General features: G+C 45.1%; 1 protein-coding gene across 1 annotated transcript in view; it reads left to right on the top strand.

Annotated features, from left to right (window-relative positions):
* Positions 1-22,931, top strand: part of pcdh7b (protocadherin 7b) — a 105,754-nt gene that overhangs the window by 4,576 nt on the left and 78,247 nt on the right.

Here is a 22,931-nt window from a genome sequence, read left to right on the forward strand (position 1 = left end):
ACTCCCTTATCTTTCTCCTCATGTCTGCCATCTTCTACCTGCTCCTCCTCCTCCTCCTCTCTCACCCACCCTCCAATCTTCATCTTACCTCTTTCCTGCCTTTTTTTTTTTTTTTTTTGCTTTTATTCCCTTTCCCTCTCACTAAACCTTCTCCTCCATTTGTAGTGCTGGAAAAAGGTGTAGGTGGTATGATGTGATATTCAAATTCCAGGAAATGTGTGCTTTTATCTGTTCAGTCTTTAGATTCTCTCTCTCTCTCTTTTTTTTTGGTCTGCTTTTGCACAGTTAGGTGCAACAACAGCAAGAAACAAAGTAAATACATAATGAAGTCAGCTGATTTGCGTTTTCAGGCAAAAGAACACTGTTGTTTTATGTGTTTTCTACGGCACTCTAATGAATTATTGATCTTTTCTTTTTACTTGGTGTCATCCGCTACTCCTTTTAGACTTCTGGTGTGCTGTTCTCCCTCAGAACACAGCTCCACTGTTTCTCCTTTTTTCTTCTTTCCCTACTTCCAGTTGTTGTTTTCCTCTCCATATTTCTACATTCATGTGTTTTATATTCTGCGCCCACTGTCGCCTTTCTCCCCTCAAACTCTCCTCTGGCCTCGTGCAATACACCCTTGCGTGCGTTGCAGCCACCCGTTCTGTCTGTTCTCCGCCTGTATTCTTTCTCCTCTCTCAGTGTTTTCTGCCTCCACCACATCACACCCCTTACAATGCTGCTCTCCGTCTTGCCTTTTTTTTCTTGCAGTGGTTTCTTTTTTAATCTCCACTCTCTATATCCCTCTCCCCTCCCTCTTGCTATTTCTCCTCTCAAATCATTTCACTCCCTTTTTTCTTCTCTGCCTTCTCTTTCCCTGCTCTGCCTAACAGCTTCTAATATGGTGTATTCACTGAGCTGCTTCCCAGGGTGTGAGGAGTGCTGTTGCTTTCGGATGTCTCCTGCATAATTAAAAGGGCACTCTATTTGCTGCTGCGGCAGCAGCATGTATTGTGTGTCACTATGCTCCACTTATATAATTATTTATTTACTCTCTACATTAATGCTGCAGTAACTTTTATGGACTGTGCGTTTGTTAGAATACACAGTCTTGGACAGGATTCAATCTGCACCGGCTATAAAGAGTCTTTTCCTTTGATTCGCGGCATGTGGTTTGAATATTTAAGTTGTAATAAAATAGTTAAGAAAGTGTTTAGTAGACTACTGGGTAATGTCACTCGTGATTGCTACGTGATGTTGGCCTGTTGAGTTTTTTAAATATACAATAGCGAGCAGGCATTAAAATTGCCTTTTACATCCCACCGGCTCAGTAAATACTCACTGTTGATACATTCAGTCGAGGTGAATAGAAGGTAATGGAACTGTTTGTAGTGAAGATGTGTGTTCATGTGTTCCAATTACACCATTAAACAGCAACCTCTGTATTAGATTAAGTGGGGAAGCGGTCATGCTCTTGATTTTAGGGACGCTGCATCTAAAAATATTCTGTTGTCAGGTAAGTGCCACTACAGCTAAAGACATAATAAAAAACTGAAGGACTCTTATGTGCTTCAGTCAGGAGAGGAATTTAGTCAAAAATCTGGATGAGGGGGAGATAATATTTTAACTTTGTTTCATATTACTCTTTGGAAGTTAGGTAATGCTGTTATATTCTTCCTTGTGATTCCCCAGATAGACTCAGTTGAACTGAGGTTGCAGATTTATGACGTGTAATGATAAAGGGTTTTTTTTAATTGTGTTTTTTCTCACACACACCCCGACAGACACGCCCTCACCCACAAAACCCTTCTCTTTTACCACTCCCTCTCTTTTTTGTCCATCTGTGGGAAGAGATAGAGACAGGCAAAAGAAAGACAGCCCTGTTAGCAGTATAGAGAATGGCCCCTACTGTTTCACATGGGACTTTGGGGTCGGGTGGAGAGAGAGAGAGAGATAGAGTGAGAGAGATAGGATGGGAGAGAGGGAGAGAGAGAATAGTGCTGACCATTGACTGTAGTCTCAGAGGTATCGGGTTCCATCTTCCTCTGTCCTCGCCTACCTGATCTTACAATAACCGCACAGGCGGCCCCCACTCGGGCAGGTTACCAGGCAACTGAGGGAGTTTATCTGCGAGGGTTGAGCCCTTCCTCTTAGCCCGTCAGACGTTTAAACAGTCATTAAGCTGAGCTAACGTAATCGGTGGCAAAACAAAAAGACCATGGATAGATAGATTTCTGCAGGAAGATGCCCCCAGACTGAACACCTATAGGGGTTGGATATGTGAACACAAATATAAAAAAAACAGAGGTTTTCACTTTGACATGAAATTGAACCAGTCAGACAACACAGATGAGAAGTAGCAAGAGACGTCTCCGTACACCGAGGAGGACTGAGCTCTGTGGCGAGTGCAGGACACTGTTAAGAATAGTTTATGACACAGCGGTGGCATCAGCAATCCTTTACGCAGTGGAGGCTGGAGCCCAGAGAGGCACAGAAAAAGACTCAATAAAAGGGTCGGCTCTGTTCTGGACTGTCATGAGAGGATGACGTTATGTTGGTCAAGCCCATGCTGGACACCTTAAGCAGCTTCAGCCACACGAGGGCCCTTCATGCTGTTCTTTTTTTAAACAGCAGCAGACCGTAGCGCTGTATCTCGGGGCCGCATTATCTTCTCTATCATCATTATATTTATCTTAAGTTTGACCATGTGGGTATTCCTGCTGCATATAGTGTTTATCATTTTTATTCATGAAACACTCACTCTTTCTTGTCTACTTTCAAGCAGCTGTAACGAGTGAATTTCCCATGTGGGGGATCAATAAAGTTTCATCTTATCTTATCTTGTCTTATCTAACTGTGGGGGGAAATGCCGGCATGTCAGCCAGCAGCTGTTGGAGAGCTGGAACAGGAGTGAAAACCGACTTGACATTTATTTCATCTTCCTGTAACTCTATTGATTGCAGCTTGTGCTATTCATATATTTCGTTTTTTTGTTTTGTTTGCCATGCGTGTCTATAATATAATGTTTGCTCTGTCTGCTCCGTCTTTACATACCTGCGTCCCATCTGAAGGCTGATGAGCGTGAGTGTGCACTTAACAGAACACTTAACTTTATTACTTCTGGCAGAAGCTTCCTTGTTCTCGCCGGTGCCAGAAAATAAATGCTGTCCAACCATAATGTAGCGAGGAATGAAATCACTTAGCCGTCGAATTAGCACAAGCCATCAGCTTTTGTTTTATTATTGCACTTCAAAAAGCGCCACCGGTGCCCAGGTGGATCACTTTTAATCAATGGTGAGCCACAGCAGCTTGTGTTCGAAGCCCCGCCCCACCCCCACCCCCCCTCAGGCCAGGCCCCCCCGCAAACTTTTCTACCAGGTTATCTCGCCTCGGGGCTGACGCAGCAAAGCATAACTGGACGACGTTGCCCTCCAGTGTTCACCTCCGTCGCTCCGGCTCCAGCTGTTCCTCCCCGAGCATCATCTCTCGTCTCGTAGCCGCAGCAACAGCTCAGCTAAACGCAGCCCCCGATTTACATAGGGCAGGACGAAACAACATCACCATGCAAATGGAGGTCACCTGGATGGTGTTTGTAGCCAAAACATAGGATGTGATTGCCCTTCAAGCTCCAGGCAGATCAGGAAACCAATATGAAAATGTGGTACTTTGCCTCCAGCCTCATTTGTTTCCAGCTATAAAACGTAGCTGCCCTAAACACCCCATGAAAAAAAGCCACGACTGGACTAAATGAAACTTGAAAACCCCCTCGGTGACCCTTTAGTTTTATATAAACACTTGTAAGTCAGATTAAGCAGCAAATGTCTCCTCTTTTTCTCTTTTCTGCCGTCATCACCCCTTGAATTTTGTCCCTCGCCTCCTCCCGTGTGATTTCTATCTGTGAAACTGTCCAGGCAGTCACTCACTCATTGAGTTCAATGAGGTAATTACTTGATAAGAGGTTCCACAGGAGCTTTCACATGTTTGGCCTACACCACCACCACCTTCTCCTCTTCCCATTGTTGCCTATACAGGTTCAGCTTCTTTTCTTTTTTTTTTAGAAATCAGATGTGATGAACTTTCCACAACGTCATGCGAGAAAAAAAAGCCACTAGACTGAAATTGGGGATAGGATGACAAAAAGTGGAAAAACAAAACGAAACAGAAAAAAAAGTGGAAATCTCACGTTTTGTAAGAAATGAGATTATGTGCAACGAGCTGGTTTGTTTATTGCCACATTATTATTAGTGCTTGTCCTTTGCGTGTGTGTGTGTGTGGTGCCGTGTTTACCGCCGACTGTGGCTAATTTTATCAAAATTGTTTTGGATCTATTACGGCTTAATTCAATCTATGGCTGCTCGGGCTTTTGTTGTTTATGTTCTGAGAGGAAAATGGAAGGAGTAAGAGTGCACAGTAATACTCATGAAATTGCAGCGGGCAGCATTTTCTGGTATAATTTGGTTTGGTGATTTGAATGCATTCGCTCTAAGGCAATTACTAATCTAAGGATTAGACTTACCTGATATGCAGGCAGGAATGGTGGAGACTGAGAGAGGAAGTCGGGGAGATATTGCTACAGTTTCTCCTATATTACTCTGCATAATATGTTAATACTGAGGCTTCCTTTACCTATAGGGGAAACCATGAAAGGTATTACTTCATTTCTAGGACTCTGTCTCTTTTTCCCCTTTCTTCTTCTTCACCCCCACCACCCGCCACTCTCTCTTCTCTAGTACACACAATAAATGTGCCACTGAGCTCAGTTGTCTTCACAAGAAAATAAATACTCATGATTGAATAAGCTTGAAGGAGGCCCGGACTCATCCGCAACATTTGTCATGATAAGATAGCCGAAAGACAGAGGCAGGAGAAAGAGGAGGAGGATAGTGGTGGTGGTGGTGGGTGGAGGGGGGGGCAGTGAGGGAAGAAACAGACAGAAGAAATTTAAGCCACATGCCACCTTGATTGCTCTCCACGCCGCTGATTGTAAGTGGCAGTGTCGAGGATGCCACCTTCTTCTCGCCGCTTCTTTCAATTTGATGTCATCGAAAATGGAATTTCATTTCATACCGGCAGCGATCGCATTAGATAGGGCTCACCAGGATAAAGCTGATTCATATTTGCAGATTTGCCTTTCCTGTGGCACTATCAATCAGTGCATGCTCGCCATATTGCAGACTTGTTGTGTTTCTTTTTTCTCTCTTTCTCTCTCTCTGGCAATTGTTAGGAGGAGTTTGTACAGTAAATTGACTTTTACAAGGCTCCCGAGGTCTGTGATGCGCCGCCGCTGCTGCTGCTGCTGCTAGCCTTGTTGTTTTCTCCATAGTCGTCCTCTTGTATATACTGTAGACTCCAGAAGCAGCTGAATGAGAACATCACTTCACTCCACTGCTGTACGACCCTGGGGAATTAGTTCCCCCCCGTCGACGAGCCGGATCACAACGCGGATCAGACGTGAGGGCTGTTTGCGAGACTAATAGGAAAAACAGTAGTGTTTTGTTTACTGTACATTCCTTATAATAATGTGACTTTTTTTTCTTTGTTTTGCGACGGTCACAAGCATATTTGTCGTTGTTCCCTTGATGTAGATCAGTGGTAACCCAACCTTTTTTGGCTCGCAACCCCATCTTAACATCACAAATTTCTGGCAACCCTGCAGCTGTCAATCAATTTGCTTAGTTTATATTAGAGAAAGTGAAAGTGTAGAATACAGTTGTTTTTTTGATTGTGTGTGGTGTTTTTAATCATAATTTTAAAAATAATAATAATTAGTAAACATTTTTTTTTATCAATTACTAGACATTTCAGGGGACCCCATTTGAATTCCAGGCGACCCCACATGGGGATCCGACCCCAAGGTTGAAAAACACTGATGTAGACTCAAACAGGTTGCAGAGGTGTCGTGGGTAAAGTTTCCTTTCGGCGTACCCCCCGTGTGCTCTGAGTGGGCCTCCCTCTCTCCGTCTCTCTCTTGCCCCTCGTTGCGATGAATCAGACGGATGACGCGCTGTCAGCGTTGCTCACACAGGTCTAAGGATGTCAAGGGAACTGCCAACGGGGGTCTGCAGTCCGCGCCCCCCCCCCCCCCCCCTGTGTGTGCAGCGTCAGCCACGTCGTGACACGTGGCCTTCGTGGAGAAGATGAGCCATGAAAGCCAGACACATTGATCCATAATTTACTCCCCCCCCCCAACACACACACACACACACACACACACACACCCTTACTCTCCTTAAGGCGACACCAGCTTGTTTATTAAGCGGCGCTGACAGATCGCAAAAATAAAAGCAACTTTGATTGACGCGTGAGATGTTCAGGAAGACAGGTGGATAGGTCCACACCTGTCTGCACCATGGGATCAACAGGGTGGAGAAGTTAACAAGTTCAACAGTGTAATTGGTGCTTATTTAATGCTCCAACCTTCACCCTGAGGTCAGGTTCACATTGATTTTTTTAAAGCTCTGACAGACACGCACCTGTTCTCTCTCTTCGCACATACTCCCCCCTTTTTCTTTTCTTTTTTCTTGACTTTGACCTTCCTCTTTTGTATTAAGGAAATCTGCTGAAATATTAACATGCACTGAGATCTCCTGACTACATAAGACACATTAAGAATTGTCCAGGATAAATAATGCATCTGAAAGCTTTTTGTGTGTATATGTGTTTTCTTTTTTTTTCCTCTTCAAAGGATATAGTGTTTTTTATTTTTATTAACAGGCTGCAGTTCTACATATTTGCTAAGCAGCAGAGGATAATGGATATGAGTTGACTTGGGAAGGGGGAGGAGGAGGTAGTAGGACAGCTTGACTGCTTCTATTAGCCCTGTTTTGGTGCGGCTCCCACCATGTGGCCCCCAAATGAGATTATATGTGTATGAAACAGGAGGTAGAGCACTCACCGACCATCCATCAAAGCCTGGGGGGACCTAGTGCGAAAGTTTGTGCATGTGTACTCGGCAGGGTACGCTCGCTGTGTTGATGGCGTGTGTGAATGCGTATGGGTGTGATAAAGTGTGTGGGTGTACAGTAGGAAGATGCGCGTGTATGTGTTGTGTGTGTGTGTGTGTTTGTGTATCCTGTGAGGGCTGGAGAGGAGAGCAAACGGGGGCCTCCACAGTTCAGCCTCTCCATCATCCTGCGCGGCAGGCACACGCGCTGCGACATGCCTGAGAGGGTTTCAATATCCTGTGTGTGTATGTGTGTGTGTGTCTGTCTTTGCTGCTGTGTTTACCCAAGGAATGCAGTTCATTATATTTGTATGTGTGTCTGGTTATTACATACACTCTCAACACACATGCATACAGAGGCAGATGGAGCCCGACGGCGAGAGCAATACTTTATCTTCGCCTGTTAAAAAACCCACGACAAGCTTGAGCAGTCCGTGATGCGATACCTTCTTTTCACTCTCTCAGCAATCACAAGTGCCCTCCAGCAAGGCACTGGAAGCTCCTTCTCCCCCCCCACCTCCCACCTCAGCTATTTATTGGACCCTGCTGTGACTAAGATGTCCACTTTAACCCTATTCTCTCACTTTCTTTCTTTCTTTTTTTTTTATTCCCACATGTTCGCACCACTACCTGTATTAAACGCAAGATGTGAAAAGAAAGCAGAAATATTCATTAGCAAAGCACTGGCAGGGGCAGGAGGAGCACCTGTATCGATGAGGCCTTACCTGGCAGAGAGCAGGCTATTAGCCAGGCCCGATAAATCTTGTCAGAGGCTGGGAAGAGTCTGTCTGCCCCGCTGAAGAATGAAGGTCACGGGGCAGCTGGAGTTACGAGCGGCCTCGCAAGGTAGCTGCTATCAAATCAACTGAAATATGAAGTCCAGCCAGCTCCTTCTTCTTCTTATTCCCCTTTTTTTTTTTTTGTAAATGCTAATTTTTCAATTTGCCTCTCACTTGCTGTGTACTCACTCTCTTAGTATGCAGCATACAGCGATTAAATTAAAACGCGAAGAAGGTCACAGCCCCCGGTATAGGTGGTGGACGCCGTGAGGCGTTTGAGGACTTATACAGTTCGTTGTATTAGTCCGTCATTTGCCGGAGGTTTTCTGTGTTAATTACTTTTTATGTACAGGAATAGTAAAGTCAGGACGTTTGATGAGTCCAAGTCTTTAAAAAAAAAAAAAGTAGATTTTGTCGACATGTGTGGCTGGAATGAACTGCACAGTGTACACAACCTTGCAACCGGGTCCTTATATGTGAAATTCCCACAGGCCTGCCAGGTTGGAAACTGCAATATAAAGTGGAGATGACTGTAATGCTGGCTTTAGTTTAGACAAATTCTACTGTGGATTGAGGAGCTCCAGACATTTAATATGGTTTCAGGTATTGATTTGCGGCACCTTGCTCCTATAGCCGGTTTATTATGGAGCTTCGGTTTCACCTTTTACTCTTTTTCTCACTGCATCTCAGGAGATAGAGTCTTCCCTCTCATTTCTCCCTTACCCTCTCCCTCTCTCTCTTCCCCAGCAACAATGTTCTCAGTAACAACTACAAATAGTCAATCAAAGCGGCCACTGGCGAAGAACGCGTTGGCCATTTTGCCCCAGCTGAGTTCAGGTGCTCGGGTAATAGTGGGTTCTGATCCGTGGCTCTTTTTCTTTCTCCCCTCAGTTTCCTGAAGTTATGGAGGGGGAGGAAGGAAGCAGTGGGACATGTGTGTGTATGTGTGTGAGTAATCAAGACTGAAAGACTGATCTTCGACATGGTTCATTTACCCTGAGTTGGTCCTATGCAACACTTGGGACACAATAGCCAATTGTAAATTACAGAGTGGATTCAGTGGTGAGAAGTGCCTTGAGGGGGAGCTAGCTGCCGCTTGGTTCTGGGTTGATGAGGTCTGGGATTGGGGGAAAGGCAGGGATATCAATCAAAATGACACTTCTGGGGGCGGTAAAATGATTAGAATAATGGTAAACAAAGCCGCTTAAACACGGGCTGGCCTTTTTTTAAATTTTCTTTCTTTCATATTTTACCTCAACTTTTATTCCAAACCCCAGTCTTTTGCTTAATAAGCTTCACTTAACGTCAGATTCATCACATTTAATCTGTCCAGAATGATATATTAATAACAGACTTGAGTGGAGGAAAAAAAAGGAGGCAAACTGCTGGGAACGTAAGTGCATAAAGGAAGCCTATCACACGGTGAAGAGGCTCTTATGAACTGGTGACGTGAGAGGAGCTCATAGTGACTTTGACAAGCAGCTAAGTGCCTACACGGGTGACATTTACGAGTGTGTGTCGTGGAGATCCCCAGTCGGACTTTGGGTGGGGGGGGTGGGCAGTTCCTCTCTGTGTAAATCGCCATCAGAATTCTGCGGCCGCCACTGCAGCAAATATTTGAGCAGCGCAGATTACTACCCCCCCCCCCCCCCCACACACACACCCCCTACTCCCCATTGTGAAGCCAATTGCGGAACGATCATTTGATGTCTTCGCAAATGTGCTTAAACATGCGAACCCGTGCTCACCTCCCCTCCTTTTCTTCTCCTTCTGTACATTTGAAAGATTTACGTCAGGGTGTGTGTGTGTGTGTGTGTGTGTGTGTGTGTGTGTGTACTTGTGTGCCTACTCCTTTGAATCTCTTTGAATAAGCTCTCCTCTACTGCGGCAGCATCTTCTCTTAGTGAATTGGGGACATGACATAACAATTGGAGAGCTTGTAATTTACGTTTAAAAATGTCAGCGTTATCTGTGCCAGCGTGCTTTTTTTTTTGTTTGAACAGGGAAGTCAGACTGGCGAGGGTGGGGTGGGGGGGTCCTCCTCCGTCGCCGCTCTGAACCGTATGCCTGTGTTTGCTCAGGAATCTTTTGGTGGGCTATCCATTGTTACTATGGCAATGTACCCTCGGCTGCCCTCCCCTCCCCTCCCCGCCTCTCCTCCTCTCCTAAACCACCCACTGCAACTTCTCCCATGGCCATACGCCTGGAGTTTTTCAAAAGGTTTTCACTCCTCTCTCATCTTGCTTGTACCCAGTAATTCAGACACATCACTGCCAAAAGCGGAGCTCAGGGTCGACATCCCCCTAGAAAAAAAAAAAAAAAAAGAGTCACGGCTTTGGCCCGGAGTTGGACGAGGCGTGGGAACGTCATGTTCCACTAAACTCTTTTGATAAAGCCACCTGGGCAAGCGGGGGAGCATTTCAAAGATGAAGATCCCTGAACGCTAAATTGGCAGCAGTTGCTTTACTACAATGGGCTCATCTCTCGCCTGTGTCACAGCTCCTTAGGGATCCGTAATTTACTGCCCTCCCCACTTTGAGCTCGGGATTCATGAGATCAAATTAGACAGCGAGGGAACATCAGTGGCTGCACAATGCTTTGCTCTTTAACTCAAGGCCGGTACTTGAGCAGCACCCCACAAGTCTGGTTTGGTTACTGGTTAACCATCTCCTACATCCATCCCTGCCTGGGAAACTGGGACCAGAGAGATTCTAAACACAATATGCACCATCTTTTTTTAAAGCTACAGAAGAACAATGAGCTAAACAAGAGCATTTTGAAAGATTCTTTAAAAAAGAAAAGAAAAAAAAAGACATGCCTTGCAAGGTCAAGTCTTGTTATTGATGTGATGCGCCACATAGGAATCTAGTGTTTTCAAACATTCCTGAGTATCAAATAGCCATGAATCTTAAAGACAGATGAAACAAGTCCTCTATATTTCATCCCATATCTGAGGAGCGTGACGGCAGAATAGCAATGAATTCATTCAGACAGATTAAAAGAGAGCTGGTGTCAGGGATCAAAAAGGGAGGAATGTTGAATAAATACTGTAAAATGCCCGAGCGTAAAGGAACGGGAGTGAAATGACCAAGTGATTGGACGGTGGTGAAATGTAAAAGCAGAAGCAGAGAAAGCCGCAATGACAGGAATGATCTCAAGGCGGGAGGGGGGATGTGCGTGCGTGTGTGTCTGTCTGTGTGCGTGCAAATCCAACTGGAGTGCGTCTCTTCACTGTAATGACTCTTGGCATGCGTGCGGCCTAATGAAGTGGGACTTCGCTTATGCGACAACATGAACGTGTCTGATTGTAAGTTGCTGTCGAAATCTCCCCCGAGGCTGCCTGCAGCGGTTCAACATGTTTGCTCTACACCTTAACGATAAACACTCACCTCTTTCTTTTTTTTTAACCCTTACATCTCCCCCTCCTCAATTTCATTGCAGCATGCAGCAGGTTGGATTTAAATCTCATGCTCAGGGAGATCAGTTTTTCCAATCTATGCGAATTTGAATCAAACATAAAGTATTAACCATGCGTATATGAAGATTAAAGAATATTCTCTACAATACCCCCCACACCCCTCCTCTCTCTCCCCAGCTTGGTCTTCAGCAGGTACAGGCTGCCTAAAGGAACATACAGAGCCTCCTGCTTGATTACTGGTGTCTCTGTGGACTTTGTGTCAAAGCTCGTAATGAGCACCGTGGGCAGTGAGTGGTGTATACCTCTCTGTGTGTGCGTGCGTGTGTGTGAAAAGTGTCCAGGCATGTGGGTCTTTACATGTGGCAGACACGTTCCTCAGGCGCCAACCTCACTAACACTTGCTATTGACTACATTTTACCTGCCTGCCGCGCCCGCAGTGGGCCCCCGACCCGTGTTGTGTGTGTGTTTTTTTAGCGGCTTAGCACACAGCTCACTGTAGGCGAGACAGTGTCTAAGGCTCAGCTGTTTTTATTAACATCCAGGAGGTGTAAAAAGGTTGAGACTGAAGAAGACAGTAGTGAAATATTGATGATGCGGATTACCAAACAACCAGCTTCACTCTGCAATCTGACAAGGCCCGTTTTTTTTTTTTTTTTGCAATTTCCACTTCCTCTCTGTCCTCACGCGTTACTCAAGCCATCATGGCGTATTCGCAGCAGTCATATCTCCACCTACGGGAAATGTTTTCGTCGCCTCGCGGTACGATGATGATGATGATATGAGGGGGTGATGTATTGTAGGAAGGAGGATGAATGAGGAAGGGGTGTCGGTGGTGGTGTTGGACGACACCGCCTCACGTGTTTACCTTGCGTCGACACAATGACAACAACAATAGCGACAGCACCCCCCACCCCCATCCCCATCCCCACCTCCCCTTTTTGTGCAGCACAAGCTGATACACGGAGAGGGAGTGACAGGTTTGAAAAATTGGCAAACAGTGTTTGCTGGAAGGCTTCCTTGGGGCTTGGGTACCTTTGGAATCATGTGCGAATGCAGAGGAGTGTGAATGAAAAATAGCTGTGTGATCCTGCCATGTTGCTTTTGTCAAGAATGCGTGATTTTTTTCCTTCTACTTCTTCTTCCTCCCCCCTCTTTTCTCTTTCACTCTCTCTATGTCTCCCTCCCACCGTTTTGCTGTCATCCTCATCATCTGCCCCTCAATGCTTTTTTTTTTCTTGCTTCTTCTTCTCATCATCTCTGTTTTAACACTCCATTCTCTCACTCCTCCATCTCTTCCTCCTGTGTCTCTCTCTCTCTCTCTCTCTCTGTCGCTCTCATTCTCACACTCCCATCACCCCCCCCCCCCCCCCCTCCTCCTCCTCCTCTGTTCTTCCAGCTTAGCGGACGTGGTTATTTAAGGCTTAGAATCCATAAAACCCGCCTTAGGTGTGTTTGCTTTTGTTACTTTCCCAAAATGGTGCACTGGCTGCCACATTGTTAGCTGTTGATCCTTGTTCAGCCACTGCCCGTCTGAGGAGAGTTTCATCTGGTTTAGAGGCGACTTAAGCCTAGGTGGAGCCGTGCGATCCCATCAGCAGGTTTTAAGCAGTGCAGCTGCCACTTAGCGGGATAGTTGGGAAAAGACGCTCTCGTACCTGTCCCCACCTTCCCTTTTAACGCCTGGAGGGGGGAAACCGTCAGGGACCCACCCTGCAGTGCCGTGGTTATAAGCTCTTTAACTGCTGAGAAACAGATTTACAGCAGCACTCGCAATACTCACAACAGCGTAAGTGAAACGGACACATTTTGGCACACGTTTATGAATATTGTTCTCAACACAACAAGTGTTGGAATTCCTTGTTTTTTGCTCTGTCCGTTCTGTTTTCATGGGTGCGTTTGTGCGCCATTATCGACATAAGCTTCTTAACACCACAAAGAGATCACGTTCACACACCAGAAACGTCATGAATGTGCACATGTGTGTATGTATGTGTGTGAATGAGAAATTGTTCGAAACAATTAGTTATTTTTGTCTTTCTGGAAGCGCGAGAATGTTTCCTCTTTTTCCCAACTGCGACACCAAACCGAAAACACTCACAGCGTGATCCCTCCTGCACAACATCTGTCCCAGATTGCTCTAGCCTTCCTAATTAAACCCTGTTTACCTCAACATTCTTAAAGCAGACTACTGACTAATTATTAGGCACAAGCTCCTCAAAGCCCTGTTTAAATATCGCACGCTGATGAGAGTGCTGCAGTTGTAGCTGCTGAGCGAGCATTAGAAATGAGACAGGCTACACTAACTAGAGTCTTTCCCCCCCTTGAGCATGCCCTTTTGTCTTTGTGTGTCCATGTCTGGCCTTGATGATTGGAGTCTCCAAAAGAACGTATTGGTCTTTCATATATATATATATATAAAAAAAAAAAAAAAACTTTAATTAATGAACCAGGAAGGCTCTGAACTGTGCTTAAACATTGTTTTCGCATATTCAACGGAAGGCGGAATAAAAAGGGGGGGGAGAGAAACTTAGAACTTGCGGCAATTTCCAATCATACATTTTTAATGTTTATTCCGCTGTTTTTAATTAAATCCATGCATCAGAATAGAGTAAAAAGCCGAGTATCAAAAGTGGGTTTCAGGGTGGGGAGTCGACAAATTTATAATGCATAATTTCCCAGGGAATGTCCATGAGGGATTTTAGTAGATATTTTCTGAAAGAGATTCTCATGACCTTTTAGAGTTGTTGTATATTGGTCTTGTGGGTTTTGTGGGGGGGTGGGGGGAGGGCTGGTGGCTTGTTGGTGTGGACACAATGCTCCCAATCTTTCCACATGTGAAATATATTGGATGGTTATCTGAAGCCAGAGCCATTCCAGGAAGACACATTTTAACGATTGTAAACCTGGTTTTTACTCGCACACACCTTCCGCAGTATGTCTCTCCATATACACACATACTATATGCACACACAACGCGCACACGCAGAATTATCCTGGGCAGCAGCCTGATTCAATTAGTAGGAGGTGAGGAGCAGAGAGATGAGGGTCACACTTGCCATTCCAGCCCCAAATGGAGATGCTTCCTGGGAGACCCAGCTTGTCTCTAAATTTGGCAGCTTCCTGGGTCATTGTTTCATCACAAACCCAAGAATGGCTCCAGGGCTCGCTGCGACTATAAGTCTTTGCTATCTATACATCTATGATGCACATTTCAATTTAAAGCCGCTCCCTCCGCGAGGTTGTTTTGCTCCGATGTTCTCCGCATCGCTGCAGCCACAGCCCTCAGACCCCCTGCAGCTACAGGGGAGACGTGATGACTTCCCCACACTGGCATATCAATGAAGCTGAAATTTACAGAACAACAACTTATGCCTATATGTTTGCCTGCATATTACAACACTCAGATAGTATTTGCATCCTGAGATTCTCAGAAAAAGGGAAAACCAACCTTTAAAACCCACGAGAACTGCTCCTCCGCTATTGGATTTTAAAATGAGCATTCATAATAACAAGGGTATTAGGTAAAGATTTCCTGTAATGGCAGTTACTGACAATGGCCAGTCCTGCCAGCGAGGTCTAATGCATATGGGGGGGATCAATGGTGGATAAACACCAGGCGGACATATTTGAAAGTTATTCAAACAAGCGTCGTCTACGATCTCCAATGGGACTGTTTATAAAGACCACCTGGCTCACATCCTCGCCACTCCACAACCCCCCCACCCCCCACACACCCGGTCTAGACTGCCGTTCCTACCAGCCTCGCTTTTATATCACCAAGGAGAAACCTGTTGACTCTGATAGCAGAGGGGAAAAAATGGTGTTTTATTTATTTATCAAAACCATTTTCCTGAGCATTCACTCTGTGACATTGATGTGACCCTGGGATGTAACGGTTTGTGCTGCAGGTGTTGTTACAGTACCTACTTTTTCCCACACTCTCCCTGTCTGCCAGATGTGTCACAACAGCACTTGAACACAAATTATCATAATGACATTATAATAACGCATTAAGTTGTTTCACATCTACTCTTTTTCTCCCCCTCTACATGTTATTATGATGTTGTGGTTCCTATAGGTGAATTATTCCCTTAAGCGCAAAAAGAATATAGAAAGAAAAGAAGTAGTACTTTGAAGGACATTTTTGTCTTACTTTTTATTTGAAGTGAATCATTCCTGACCTTTCACTAAATGCAGACAGTCCCAAAAAAAGGATAGAAAAGAAAAAAAAGCTTCTCTTTACTGTGGTTCTGAGAGGATCTGGATTTGATAAACAATAACTCAGGCCAGCAAATGTCTCCAGGAGGGCCAGCTGTCGGAGTTACAGTAGTTTAACGCAGCTCTTATAACACAAAGAGTGGAGATCAGCTAAAGATGCCCAGCAGGAGAGAGTGCTGGCAGCGGGGCGCCTGTATTATACCGGATGATTTATACCATTTTAAAAAGTTTCCTCCTGTTCGGTGTCACAGACTTTTAGAAGTATGTGATACTTTACCGAGAAAAGTTTTGAAGTTGCGTAACAATGTTTAATGATCTTATCTTGATTTAACATTTAATAGAGTGAAAGGCTTTGAAGCGAGGTTGCGTTTTGTTGCTGCTTCCGCGATATTTCAGCCTTCACTTGGTGTCACCTCTGCACAGAGCGATGTGTATCAAAGACACAAACTCACAGGCCTTTGAACACTTGGGAAGTGGGAAAAAAACAGACAGAAACACAATTTGCTGTTTCACCCACTCCGCGGCCATGTTGACTTTTATTAATAGCAAAATCTTACAAGGTTGTGTTGTGTTTGTACGGGGTGCGCAAGTCTCCAAGAGTTAACATCGTCTGAAGTCAAGTGAGTTTGGATTTTTTTTTTTTTTTTTGGCATGCGGCACCGAATCAAATTTGCGTGCGAGGCGTCTTCCTCCTCAGGGGAGAAAAGGAGGAAAGAGAAGAAGCAAGGAGCTCGACAAAAAAACAAGCCTTTCTTGTTTTCTTGATTCCTCTCAGTGATCACTAATTACAGACTGACAAGGCTCTGGTTAGAAAAAAAAGAAGTACAAAAGCAGGGGGGAAAAAATACATGAAAAAAACATTAAATACCCAGTGTAATTGCATTTATTGTGTTAAGTTGGAACAAACACATTCCTCCCATCCTCCAGGGAAGTCTGCATGCGTGCGCGTGTTCGTGGTTGGAAATGAATCTCTTTTATTTTATTAAACAAACAAGTGATATCTGAGTCATACGCAGCAAGCCTTTGAAGTATTGAATTGTGTCAAAGTTGAGAGCGTTGCTGGGGGTTTGCAGTCTTTTCCAAAGAAGACGACGCTGGCTGGAATGGCGTAGTGTTAGGTATAGTGGGAATAAACAAGATTTGCGTTGACACAAGGTTCTAATAAGGGCAACAGTGCCATAACTAGGCCGAGCTCTGTGCCAGGTTGGAGCGTGGCGCAATGCCCCCCTCCTCCTCCTCTTTCTTCCGAACATACCTGGCTGAACCGGAAAAGCATGAGATGACTCAGATGTTTTTTTGTCTCCCCCCCCCTCCCCACACACACACACACACACACACACACAAGCTGGAGTGAGATTATCACTGCAACAGCTGCTGTAGTGAAGTTTTCAAAGAGTTTGCACATCACGGAAAAAAAGTTTTATGTTTCTTAAAATGAGCTCTTCAGGAACTGAGGCGGTGGGAAAAGCAGAAATCACTGCTGCTACTGTTTCTGTGCTGTCGGCTTTGTCTCTGTGAGAGGGCGCGTCCGTCCGGTTTGATTGCGTTTAAGTGCTAATGACGAGCTGTCAAAGTTGGAATTTCAGCAGCGGCGGCTTCTGTTTGTCATGTGGTCTGAAGGTATGCACAGCGTTAGCATTAGCTACACAGACACTTTTCAACCTCCCTCTCTTTTCTCTCTCTGTTTCTGTATCTGTGCGAAGAAGTATGCAGCTCGTCGGCATGTCTCGCATCTGAAGCCGCCGCGCGTTGCTTTTATGAGTGCAACAAGGTCACAGCACTCTGCAAAGTTATTCCACTTCAGAGGTACAGTATTTCGAGTAACTGGGATGAGCCAGGAGTTGAAAGCCAAGCAACGGAGGTGGGGGGTGTTAGTGGCGCTGGTGGGACAGGCAAGGCTGCTCATATCACAGTGTTTCTTTTTTGAATTCCTAACATTTCTTTGGCCTTTTTTTCCCCTCCTCCTCCTCCCAGAAACAGAAAGAAGTTTGAATCACCTAGAAATTTTTTGCTGCTGAATATTTTAAGGAAAAGTCAAGGGAAATCATCCTGTGTGAAATAAAGACACTCTCCTTCCAAGATATGAAGATACAGGACATCTAAAGGAAGGGATATCTATTCCTATTTAATAATTAATAACTACTTTATTTCTGATATATAGTTATTTTCAAAGTGAACGGCTCCTTTTCCAGTTTGTATGAACTCGCGCTGAACTCTTTAGTTTCGGCTCATATCCTCACATCTTCAAGGGCCGACGGTGACATTCGGCTACCTGTCTCTTTTCCATCGGATTTATTGTGAGAGATGTTAGCTTCTGTATACAGCCGTAACTCAGTTTGCGTCTGGGGCTCAGATGAGCACCGTCTGGTCCTCACGTTTCTCAGGCCCCCACCCTTCCCTCCCTACTGTCATGTAAAAAGCGTCTGGCAGTGCACTCCTCATGTAAGCCGTTTCTCCTCTTACACTTATCTCCGACATTTCGGTTTGGCCCGGGACGGTGGGATCACCTCAGAAAAGTCCAAATAAGGTGTTTTCTGCACAAACATGTTTTTTTCCCCCCTCCTCTCTACTCGTCTCCACCTCTGCTCTTGCTGCCCCTCATTTTTCTAAATCAGCATGCTCTATTAAAACAAAGCCAAACAAGGAGCTGTAAGCAAGGCAGCAAACTTGGGAAATTCATTAGTCAGGGCGTTGTTTTCCCAAATTAAACATTAACTTTTCTTTCTTGTTTTCTGTTTTTTCCCCCCCCTCACTCCTTCTCCACGCCTCGCATGAGACACGGTTGCCCGGGTGTTGTTTGTAGCGGTTTCATTCGCCGGGGATAATGAGAAAATTCTGCATATCAATATTAGCCGAAGAAATCTCATATCCATACTAGGATGAGGTTGGTTAATTTGAAATTATACCATGGGGTTTACAGTATCTCTATGCTTCCCAAATAGGAGAGGCAGAATGAAAAAAAAAAAGTGGTTGGAAGAAGAGGAGAGGTTCGGTTAACAAACTTTATCATTGGAGTCCACATGCTTGACACCCTTTTTTATGGCTTTTTGCCCTCTGACTGCCTGCTAGGTCTGTGCAAATAAATGATATTAAGCTTGCTGACTGTGTGCCCAGCCAGGATGTGCTAAAACAAGCTGAAAAAAGAAGGACACTGCCCCCCTCCCCCCCTCCCCATCCACCCCCACCGCCCTCCAGTGTCTGTCATGAGCTGGGTCTTGGTGGAAGGAAACAGCTGCCTCTGCCCCGGAGCTGATCTCAGGTCAGCCAGTTGAGTGTAAGCTGCCAATCTCCACAGCTATGACACAATCTGTTTTTGCAGTTAAAACTGGGCTGTTTTTGTTTGCGTTCCGTCTTCCTGCTCCAATTACTGGAGTTTGCACCGTGATGTCATGTGAATTTAAATGTAGGTCTGACACTAAGGATGGATGACTGGAAGGACCTAGATCCTGAGCCACACAGCCACAGCGCGTTAGCACATTCATCCTATGTGGATCAAAAATAACTAAGTGAGTGAATAAACAAAATAAATAAAGAGAAATACGCAATCATTTATGCTTGGACGTGTTCTTAGGAGGCGATCTGGACCAATTAGTGAACTAAATTATGTTGGACTTGAATTATTAATCACATCCATGCTACTACTAGGACATAATGTACTTTGGTGTTAACTGTTCTTCAACTAAAGCTGATAAAAAAAATAATAAAGAGAGGGGGAGTATTGATGTGGACGAGGTTGCAGCAGATCACGTGGGGGATGCTTTGCATTGGCTGCCTCGGGGATACCGAGAGCACTGACAAACACGGCACAGAGGTATCGATCATATTAATATTCCTTTAAACATTAACATAGATTCCGCTCGGAGGTGTGCGTGAAATGTTGCTGGATGAGCAGCGGTGTTTTTAAAAACAGGTACATACGGGAAAAAAAACATAGCATTCAGCGACGGCGTTAATGGGTCCGCAAAAAACCTGACCGTCAACATATACTACGTCGGAGTCGGCGGGTCAAGTCTCATTTTCACTTCATTACTGGAGGTAACTGAATACATTAAAGTTACCTTTGCATGCGGAAAATGTGTTCGCCTCAGCATTTTAATCCATTGAAGCCCCCCACCCACTCCTTTTTTTTTTTAATGAGAGGGATTTTATACTACAGTGCATTATTCAATTAGAACAAAGAGTAAAGACAGGCCTGCTGTAAAATTCCCCCACTGTGGGACGCGCGCCAGGTGGCTGCAGGATCACACAGAGATGGAAGGAGGGAGAGGGAAAGAAAGAATGGACGGATGGATGAAGAGAAGAAAAAAGGAGAAGGGTAGGGAGAAGGGGGGGGGAGACGAATGAGCAACGCAATAGACGATGCAGGTTGCGTTGAATATATTCAGTCCCGGTCAGCTTAATAATGTTAGCCCACCTACACACACACGCACACAGGCAGTCATAGCCTTGCCAGTGGCGTCGTATGCATTAGCACTGATGACAGTTGTTGAATTGCAAATGTCCTAGACGGCATGTTCTTGCTTCGGTGGATTATTAGCGCGGCTACTTAGCATTTTACTCCATTCCTCAGAGTTAAAAAAAAAAAAGTTGAATACTGAAAGCTGAAACATGTTTCTAGGTTTGTTTTGCTCCTCGCTGAAAAGTTGAAGAGCTCCTCTCTGTCTGTTGTTTGAGCTGGAAGGAAGTGGGGAAAATTAAACACAGGACTCCTTAGCTTTATGGTTTTATAACACACGGCCTGTGCTAGAGACGTTTTGTGCTGACAGAGGCGCGTTTTAATAAACAGCAGGCAGGTGCACAAACACAAACACACTGCGGCTGTGTAGAAACAAAGCACTTATCAATGTTTCGGTCCCACTCCGTCTCTGCGCAGCAATAAGCTCAGTTTCTCTCCCCCTGAACAAATGAGCGCTGATTGAGCCTGATGTTTTCAAAATGCTCCAGTGCTCTCGCTTCCTCTAGATCTGCACACAAACACATGCAAACAGGTACCCACACACACGCATACGCTCTGCTAGAGTTCTGTAAGATTACCAGATTGACCCCCACGACCTCACAGTTTGAAGCAGAGTGGTTTTCAAAAAAAAAAAAGTAAAAAAAGACTGAGATTTGCCTGAAAATAGCAGCCGCCAGTTGGCGTCCGCTCGGCGAGATTTGGTGTGATTTCTCTCCCAAACAATAACCTGGAATCAGAGAGGCAAAAAGCTGGGACACAATCTCGCTCGGCGGCCAAAGCGGGATAAGAATACAAATGCCCGTTTTGTATGTGGGAGAGAAAGCGAAGCAGGCTGGGATTGCACACAAAGTCCTTCAAATCCTCTGAGGCGCTAGGGGCCGTCATGTACCGAGCGGTAAATTGATCATGACATAGCACCGTGGAAAAAAGAACCCAGAACGTACAAGCGTGTCAAAGGCACAAAAGATGAGGCAGTGGATGCAGGGCTGAGAGAGAAAGGGAACACACACAGACCGCATCATTTTTACATCTTTGCTGAAAAGCGGCAAAGCGGAGCTTATGTGTTGGTGTCTTTATACGGACACACACACATGTGCGCTTTCACATGCCGCCGTACCCTACATACGGAGCAACAAATCAACCCCTCGCAGTTCTCCCTGACAGCTGTGCCCACCTTGCTTTCCCTCTTACAGTTTGAATTTTGCCTTCATATCCAAAAACCCCAGGCCGCCGCGCACACGGAATCAGATACACACTCTTTGAAACTATCCATTTTACTGAATTGCTGTATTTTCTAGGTTAAACACACCCTTCCTTTGAAGTGAGTTTCTCTGTCCCAGAGCATGCAAGTATTATGCTCACAACCTTGAAATATTAAAGGCAGAGAGCTGCAAAGATATCTGGGTGAATCCACTCTTTGCCTGTTACAGCCTCTCTCTCTTTTTTCTTTTTTTTTTTCCTCCTTTGGACTGTCACACACTGGATAGTGACCATCTGGATAAACCTTGTAGGATTTAGTAATATATCCAAATGGCCAAAGAAAGTAAATCTACCAATGAAGTATTAGGTGGGAGGTCAGACTGAGTGACTGGCTTAACCCAAACAATCTGGCGTTTGGGAGGACGAAGAAGCAAACTGCAGGAAATGCAGCTTTTAACCTGCCTGCGTTTGGATGCTGAAATATTAATCACGCAAATGTTTCATGTCACAAGCCGCTTTGTTTTGGCGGAGTGAGGGGCTGAGGCCTCGGACAAGATGACAACAGCTTCCATGTCAAAGCAGTTTATTTTCCATATGTAGGTTTTAATAGTTAAAGGGATAGTTCAACATTTTGGCAAATTGACCCATTGCCATAATCCCGAGGAAATCGAGGCAAATGCAGAGACTGCTTGCCGAAAAACTGCCCCCAACGGTTGCATGAATTTACCTCGAAAACAACTCCGTCTCGTAACGTTCCATTATTATCTCATAGCGTGGTGAATGTGCAGGTCACAACTTGTCCATGAGAGCATTTTGGAGTTGTTGGATTGTGTATTTGATGAGTTTGATGAGGGAAACCAAGAAATCCCATTAGCCTCCGTAGCGTAGCTCTGAGCAGCTCATGGCTCTGCTCCGCCGTTCTAAAAATAGCTTGCACCGACAATTAAAGGTAACGAACCTACTCAACAATTTGCCGCTGAACTATCCCTTTAATCGGGGGAACCTGGTCGTTGATGTGAAGTGGGATTATCAGTTAATAAGATGGGTTTTCTTACACTGCAGGTGGAGTTTATGGTGAGGATGTGGTTTTGCTAGAATCGCTACAGTAAATAAAAGGATTGATTTGTCTCAAGCAAAACATGTTTATGCCATTTATCTTTCAGTTAAACCTTCTGTGTTACGTAGCATGTTGTGTCAGCCTGGTTAAGTGTCCTCTTTGCTGGGCTATTGTCTGACTTGCCTCCATACAACCTGCCCACCCTTTGAAGTGTGATGCTTGCTCCCGGCGTGCCCTTTGATCCGCTAGCCTCGGCCTCCCTTGAACTCTCGGCGCGACGCGTTACGACGCCGGCGTGTACTACACACGACATGGGAATTACACAGCAAGAGCATGGCAGGCACAAACAGGGGCTAAGTAGAGGCCATCACTTCTATCGTCATTACTCCAAAACAGAGGGGGAGGGTGGGGGGGGCAATAGAAGCATTTAAACTCTGGAGCTTTCTGTGTCTTTTGTAGGCAAATTTCGCAAAACCTCCCACTGAGGTTTAACTACGTCTCCCCCATGCAAATAATAATAATAAAATAAAATCTCCCTTTGTGTTGCGAGTGTGCTCTTCCTCCTGGCACATTTCGCTTTTGACCACACAATTATGTAGGAATATTTCAGTCTCTATTCAAAAGGCAGCCTCCCCTGTTCCCAGCAAGTGATTAGGTTAACCATTCAGCAGCTTGTGGTTACTCTTTATGAGTCACACGGATACCCCCACACCCCCCTCGTCGCAGTGGGAGGGCTACCATTTTGTCTTTTATACACCCAACAACAATAGGAAGTGCTGAGTTCTATTCCCCTTTTGACATCAATACTGTTTTAGAATTACGCTGTTGAGGCGCGGCTCCTCTGCAGCCGACCTGGCCTCTCTTTGCCCGGGGCTAC

The sequence above is a fragment of the Trachurus trachurus genome, assembly GCF_905171665.1.
Source record: "Trachurus trachurus genome assembly, chromosome: 18".
Classification (NCBI taxonomy): domain Eukaryota; kingdom Metazoa; phylum Chordata; class Actinopteri; order Carangiformes; family Carangidae; genus Trachurus; species Trachurus trachurus.